This window comes from Arvicanthis niloticus, chromosome 8 (assembly GCF_011762505.2).
Source record: "Arvicanthis niloticus isolate mArvNil1 chromosome 8, mArvNil1.pat.X, whole genome shotgun sequence".
NCBI lineage: Eukaryota > Metazoa > Chordata > Mammalia > Rodentia > Muridae > Arvicanthis > Arvicanthis niloticus.
In genome coordinates, this window is record NC_047665.1 from 47,665,116 (window position 1) to 47,673,351 (window position 8,236).

Consider the following 8,236-nt stretch of genomic DNA (forward strand, 5'->3'; position numbering starts at 1 on the left):
ATTTGTTAAAGACGTTGCAGACTGCTGTCACTAGTCCAAGTCTGTGATCTGCATCCTGGGGTACAAGGTACAGGAAACCACATGTGCTGACTATGTGACCATTAGGTTGCTGTTGCACTTGCCCTGACAACAATACCAAAACAAGTAGAACAAACTCTCCTCCCACCGGCTTTAGGTGGCTCTGTTTCCAATGTCCTCCTGCTTTCCGTGTGCTGGGTTGAAACCGAGGACCTCATCCATGCTGGGTAAGTGCTTCGCCACTGAACTACACTCCCAACCTCCCAAGATCTAAAATATCATACTCATCTCTCTGAAGAGATCCTCTCTTAAAAGCTGGTGAGAAAAATGCAGCACTCTGCACAGTGGACTTTGCTGAGAAGGCAGCTGGAAGCAATGCAGAGTCCAAAGTCACCCAAGGTGAAGGCAGCCTTATGAGCTGGAGGTGGTGAGAAGGCTTCCTGCGCTCCTCCATCTAATTGTCCTTATACACTACAATTAGGTCGAGTGAGTTTACAGACTCATCATTGTGCTGACTGGTTTTATGTCAACCTGACTAAAGCTAGAGTCATTCGGGAACTGAGAAAACGCTCCCACCAGACTGGCCTATATGCAAGCCTGTTGTACATTTTCTTGATTGATGACTGATGTGGGAAAGTCCAACCTATTGCGTTTGGAATCATCCCCTGAGGAGGTGGTCCTGAGTTGTATAAGGAAGTATGCTGAGCAAGCCACGAGGGTCAGGCAGCACCCCTCCATCGTTTCTGCTCCAGTTCCTGCCCTAACTTCCCCGGATGATGGTCTATAAGCTGTAAGCAGAAATAAACCTTTTCCTCTACCACTTGATTTCCATCCTGGTGTTTCGTCACAGTGACGGAAACCCTACCTAAGACATCATCCCAATGATGGAGTATCTCATTATCAGAAAACTGGGGCCCAGAGAAATGGCTCATTGGTTAAGAACATGGCTGCTCTCGCAGAGGACTCAGGTTCAGTTCCCTGCACCATGGTAACTTAGAAATGTAAATGTGTAAATTCAGTTCCAAAGGATTCAGAGCCCTCTCTGGACTCCACGAACATCTGTATGCAGGTGGTGTACAGACACAATCTTGAATCTATACACATAAAATAATAAATCATTTACAAAAAGAAATTCTCAATTTCTTCTTAAGCGTTCACTGTGGATTCCCATATATGCATGAAACAACACAAACAGAACACAGAATGAAAACACTCTCCTACACAGCCACTGCTGGGCAGCTGTTCTTCACCCAGTTCCAGCTCTCCTGCCTTCCATCTGCCCTAAGTATAGTTGGCAGAACTCTACTGACAGGGTTTCTCTGTGTAGCTGTGGCTGTCCTGGAACTCATCCTGTTGACCAAACTGGCCTTGAACTCAGAGATCTGCCAGCCTCGGCCTCCCAAGTGCTGAGATGAAAGGTGTTTGCCACCACTGCTCAAATGACACTGCCATTTGTCTCTCTTTTTCATTTTTAGGTTTATTTTACATATTGTGTTTTGCCTATGTGTATGTATGTGTGCCGTGTGTGTGGGACCATGAAAGGATGGCTTGGTTTCTGGTAGAGCACCAGCTAGAGACAGCCGGAGACCCAACAGGTGTCCATGCCTGCTAGAGATGGCATATAGCTACACTTCCAGACTCCAGGCTCCTGACACACAGTCTAAGACCTCCATTTGATCAGCACCTTTCAGTCACATAGGAAAACACCCCTGCCAGCCCCTCCACAGGTAGAAGGCATGACTACAGGCCTCAGCCTCAAGAGATTTCCATATTAATGAGTTACCTGAAGGCCAGAGGGCATAGCCAATTAAGTATCCCTTTCCAGACCCTCCTCCTTACAAACAGTATTTAACCAAAGGCCGGCCCTGGGGGTGCAGGGATGGGGGGGAGGTGTACAGTTAGATTCATCTACTTTCTGCCATGACAATAAACCCGTTAAAACCATGGACTTCCTTGTGTCTTTGGGGCCTGCCATGGAGAACTGTGGAGAGGGCCTCCAAGTATCAAGCTGCCACCTAATCTCCCATGGAGGGCTTCTCTACATTCCAGCCACGGAGGCCTCAGATTCAAACAAGCTGTCGGGGCTTCCTTCTCTCTCCCTTGTTCCTCTTGAGTCTCTGTTCTTCCAAGGCCCCAGTGGCATCTGGGAGCCCAAGACAGAGACCACTGGCCTCCAGGTCCACTCAGGAGCTCTGTCCCCAAGGAACTTCAGACTGAGATCTCTCCACGCCTGGGCAGAGCCCCGATCGGCTTCTCAGTCCAGAGTCTGCCCGGAGCCACGTGGAGAGAACTCAGTCAAATTTCCGAGCTTCTGCCAACCCCCCCCCCCCCCCAGCCATTGCCTCCCTGAGCCACTGGGGCAGAAGACACATGGGAACCACAACTCCACCCAACAGAACCACCCCCATGTGTGTACCCTGGGATTGGAGCTATGGATGCTTGTGAGCCACCGTGTGGGTGCTGAGAACCAAACCCAGGTCTTCTTTGAGAGCATCAAGTACTTTTAACCACTGGGCCACTTTTATACCATTCTCTTTGTAGAAAATCATGCGTCTAATACATAAACAACCAAAAAAAAACATGAGCTATATGGTTTCATGTCACACACTTAGAAGGGAGTTCAATAACCAAAAAGAAAATGCTTAAAAATTATTCACACTCCTGGCCTCAGAAGACAGCTCAGTGGATAAAGAGAAGGTAATGGAGAGAAAGAAAAGGAATCAAACAGTGCCTGTTTTCTCACATGTGTGGCACACACACACATATGACGTGAACACGGAAAGGACAGATGTGTATGAAAACGTCATAATGAAGGCAATTATTCCATATACTAAGGAGAATAAGAATCTCAGTAAGATAATTAATTATGCTTAAATGAGAGTGTGCGTCTCATAGCCAGAAATCAAACCTGTGGAGCATATTTTAAAGATTTTAGTCCCTCTGCTAACATTTTGGAATATAAAATTTTCACATTGCTTTTGGATACATGCAAACCGACTAGGCAACTGACTGGTGTACGCCCCTACAGAAACACGAGGACACTGGGGGTTTTCTGATGAGTTCTTACTACACATCATGTATCGGCACCTTCTCTCACCTCTGTGCCAGAACTCCTTGAAGAAACAATTTAAGAGAAGATGGGCTGACCTTGGCTCCTGGTTTCCGTGAATATAGTCCATAAGGGCAGAAAGGCATAGTAGATGGGGTGGCTCTATCCATGATAGCAGGAGCTTCTGTCTTGGCTGTTCACAGCCAGGCAGATGAGGAAGCAGGAAGCTGCACTGGAATTGGGTTGGGTTGTAACCCTCAAAGACCAGCCTCCTACACCTGCCAGCCAGGCATCATGTCCCAAAGGTCCCACAGCCTCCCTAAATAGCACCACTGACTGAGGACCAAGTGTTCAAAACATGAGCCTGTGTGTAAAAGTAGCTTTTATTCTCCAGGAATAATTGATGTCTCAGTGGAGGCTTACTGCCTCAGTCTGATAACCTAGGCCTTAGTTCGGGAAGCTTTTATCCTGAATACAGTCATATCTAGGCCTAGGATGTTTTCAGCCTCTGAAACTTATTACTGAATAAACTCACCCTTTCTTGTTCTTTCTGAACTCTGGCTGGCTGGTTCAACTCAGCTATTCTGGCTCAAACTCCTCTCCCAGCTGATTTACTCAATATGGCTTTTCTCTCCACCTCTGAATAGCTATTCTGTACTCTCTTCTTCCTGTACTGTCTGTCTCTCTCCCTTAAGTAACTTCCGTCTCCTCTCTTCTTGGGAGAGTTGGGCATATCCTATTCTGAAAATCTTTCTCTGATTTGTCACTTTTTCTGCCACTCAATTAGATATCACTTTCAAACAGGTGTGCTTCCTTTTAGGATTTTATATGAGTACTAAGGATTCTGTATTCCAGCAAGAGGGATTAAAGGTGTGTGCCCAAGGGCTGAGACCCACCCTGACTAGAAACAGGTTCAAATATCCTGTAACACCTGTGAGTGACATTTCACATTCAAATCATAACAGCCCCATTTGGATAAGATATACTATGCTTTACGAAACTATAGTGTCCCAAGGGACTATGGATATGGCTCAGTTGGTAAGAGCATTTGTTGAACAAGCACTAGGACCTGAGATCACAGCATCCCTATAAAAGATAATAAATAATTTAAAAGTTTTAAAAGAGACAGATGTGGCCACATATAACTATGTACTGATCTGTAACCCCAAGACTACGCTGGATGGAGACAGGAGGACCACTGAAGCTTGCTGGTTACCTGCCTGGCTCCAGGTTCAGTGTGAGACTGTCTCAAATGTCTAAGGCAGAGTCCTCCTCTGGCCTCTGCACCCACACTCACCATGTTTGTGTGGCATAAAAAGGCAAAGGAAAAAGCACCTGACCCTGACTTGACCTCAAGACCAGGGCCAAGGAAAGAGCACCCTTAGCCCAGACTTGATCCCAACCCCCAAACCCAAGACAAGAAACAGAATTCCTGAGCTTGCCACAGAAACCCACAAGTCACTGAACAGCAAACACCACCAATCCTCGAGATTCAAAATTAAGCCATGTAATTCTTCCAATCCAGGGGATTCTGGGAAGTTCTTCCCAACCCCTATGAAATTGTACAGGAGCCCCGCTTTCTGCTCGGGTCCATACTGTTTCTCTCCCAAGCAGAGCCTGTCACCATCCTGGGGTTTTCCCTCCCAATAAATCTCTTGTGTGAGGTTTGTTGTCTGGTGTGACTTTGTGGTATTCTTTGGCTCCTGACTGCCAGGCTACCTCTCCTTTCAGAGCAGAGCTTTCACTGGGGAGCCCCTCCCCCTGCTGGAGCAGAATTGTAACACTTTAGCTGGAGAAACCTTCTCCTTCGGGAACAGAGCTGTAACACTTTCACTGGGGAAACCTTCTGCAGGAACAGAGCTTCTGTAACACTTCTGTAGAGGCAGCTTTTCCCTTCAGAGCTGCAACCCTTACAGTGTGCGCACACACAGACACAGATAACACACCCACAATTCTTAAAAATTACAGTGTACTAGAAAGATTAGCCTGCCTACCTTCTTTTCTTACTCTGTCCGCCTCTACACACAGCTGCCAAACTAATCTTCCCAAAACACCAATTTTCTTCTGCCACTCCAAACCCCAGCTTCCTGACTTCCTGTTGTCTACAAACTAGTCCTGCATGCTTCTGCCCGGTGCTCAAGGCTCTCTGTAGCATAGGTCCACTGCTTCATTTCTTCTACCACTAGCCTTGTGTCCTTGACACTTTATCCAAAAAAGCCACTCCCAATTCCCCATAGATGTTTTCCCTATCTTCTTAGCCCATTGTCTTACTGTAGTCATGTCCTGAGAAGTGGTGACAAAGTCAACTGCCACTTCCTGGGGTCAGGGGTCAAGGGGTGATACTGTCCACCACTGTCCTAGTTTCATTTCTATTGTGGTGATTAAATAAAAATACACTGAAAACAAAACACCCCACAATTTAGGGAAGAAAGGATTTATTTCAGCTAACTGTCCCATGTTAGAGTCCATTATAGCTGGCAGAGAGATATGAATGCCTACATACTTACATGCTAGGGCTCGGGTAGCTTTCTTCTTTCTTATACACTCCAAGACTACCTACCTAGGAAATGGTGCCACCCACGGTGGACAGGGGTCCTCCCACATCAATGAAACCTGGGAAAAGAAGCCCTTACCTGCATGCCACAGGCCAACCTGCTCTAGACAATTCCTCCTTGAGACGTTTTTTTTCTCTTCAGAGCTGCAACCCTTACAGTGTGCGCACACACAGACACAGATACCACACCCACAATACTTAAAAATTACAGTGTACTGGAAAGATTAGCCTACCTACCTTCTTTTCTTACTCTGTCCACCTCTACACAGGTTGTGGCGAGTTGGCCACTAACCATCTGAACTACCAAAAGCCACGGACTGAATGGGACAGTTACTTCCCACAAGAAAACCAGGACGCCATTCTAAGTGTTACAGCTCAATGGGAAAAGATTCTTGGCAGTTGAGAGCCAAGGAATACCACAAAGTCACACCAGGCAACAAACTTAAAAAGAGATTTATCGACAGGAGAAAACCCAGGACAGTGGCTGCCTCTGCTTGGGAGAATAGACTGGGCTGAACACAGAGTTTATATTGGGGTTCTTGGGTGGAGAACCTTCCAGGATGGCCTGGGATAGGAGAGATTACGTGGCCTGATCTTTGGGGCAAGCACAGGGATTGGTAGGATTTCTTTTCTTATAAGGAGGGACCACTCTCCAGATTCCTTAGTTACAGCTATTAGAAACCTGCTGGCTGTTAGGTCCTAGAGAAGCCTCTGGGCAGAGCCTGGCCACTTGCCTACCTTAGGCTGCATACTTTACAAAGTATACAAAGCTTAACAAAGGGAGAATCTATCTGACCACAGTAGGGAGTTGACTTAAAGGGCCTACTGTAAGGAAGAGTTACATGGTGAGGCAGCAGAGGACTCCAGATGCTGGCTTTGAGGTACTCCAGATGAGCCTGAGTGGAAAACTCCCCACTGGCAATGAGAAAATGCTGGAACTTCTTGTTGGAGCGCCTTCCCTCATTTCTGACTCCAGGACGGTATGTATGCCAAGCCTGTCCTCTTCTATGTCACAGGAAATCCCCTATGTCCCTACAGCCATACGCTGCCTTTTACAGTTCAAGATACTTTTATTTAGATCAGATCCTGTGAGGTGGCTGAATTTATTATTTTCTGTTGCTATAATAAAACTCCATGACCAAGACAACTTATAGAAGGAAGAGTTTTCTGGGCCCAGTTCCAGAGTAATAGAGTCAAAGATGGCAAAGCAAAGACCTGGCAGCAGGAGCCAAGGAATACCACAAAGTCACCACACAACAAACCTCACATAAGAGATTTATTGGGAGGGAAAATCCAAGAGGGTTGCTGCCTCTGCTGGGCAAGAAGCAGCAGGGAACTGAGCAGAAGGCAGGCTTTATATAGGCATTTGGGGGGGGGGGGCTTTCCAGGGTGGCCTGGGACTGGTGGGATTTTTGTGGTCAGACTCCGGGGCAAGCTCAGGGATTGGTGGGATTCTGTGACCTGATCTTGAAGAAAGCTCAAGGATTTGCTGAGATTCTGTGACCTGATCTTAGAACAAGCTCAGGGATTGGTGGGATTCTTTATCTTGGCTCTGGGCTTGGACTTGGGGTCAAATCAGAGTCAGGGTGTTTTTTCTCTGACCCCTTTACCCTGCAAGCAGGAGGCCAGGGACTCTTGAACTGCAAGCAGAGTAGAGAGAGCAAATTCCAACAAACACTAGTCATTAAATTCTTAAAGCTCACCTCCAGTGATATTCTTCCTCAAAGTCATACCTCCTAAGCCTTCCAAAATGATGTCAATACCTGGAGACCAAGTATTCAAATGCTGGAGAACATGAGGGACACATCAATCAAACCACTACAGTGGCCAAAGCCCAGTTTGTTTGGCTCATCAATACACAATGTCTTATACACCCTTTGAAGTAAAGGGAGAATGTGATTCTATGATTTTTTCTAACCTTATACCATAGAAATTTATCTGCATCACTTCAAATAGTATAACACAATCAAAACCCACATGTCCTATAATGAATTGGAATTTAAAATAAGATACTTTTTTGATAGTGCTGGAAACTGAACCCCAAATCTTGCATATGCCGGTTAAGTCTCTGTCACAAAGTACTGTCCCTGGTTCTTGGTTTGTTTGTTTGTTTGTTTGTTTGGTTGGTTGGTTTTAATCTCTCTTTTTCTCTCTTTGAATTCAGATACATGGGTTGCACACACAGATGCATGGAAGTCAGAAAACAACCTTGAGTGTAAGATCTCACCTATCTTTTTAAAGACAAGCTCTCCTGCTGTTTTGATGCTAAGTAGCCAGCTTTAGGTGGGTTCTAATGTTCTGAACTTGGGTCTTCATGCTTGTATAATGAGCATTTTTCTAACTCAGCCATCTCCTAGAGTCAGCATACACACACACACACACACTTCTTCTTCTTTTTTTTTTTTTTTTTTTTTTTTTTTTTGAAGCAGAGTTTGCTAGGTAGCTGGGCTCGACTTGAACATGTGATTTTCCTGACTCTAAGTCCTGAGTTTGGGGATTATAGGCACAGGCCACTAGTTCCAGCTAAAACATATTTTAACAATTCTTTCTCCATTAAAAACAAAACCCACCAAACTTCCATTATAATTTTTGTCTCTAGCTACTTGTGGTGGAAA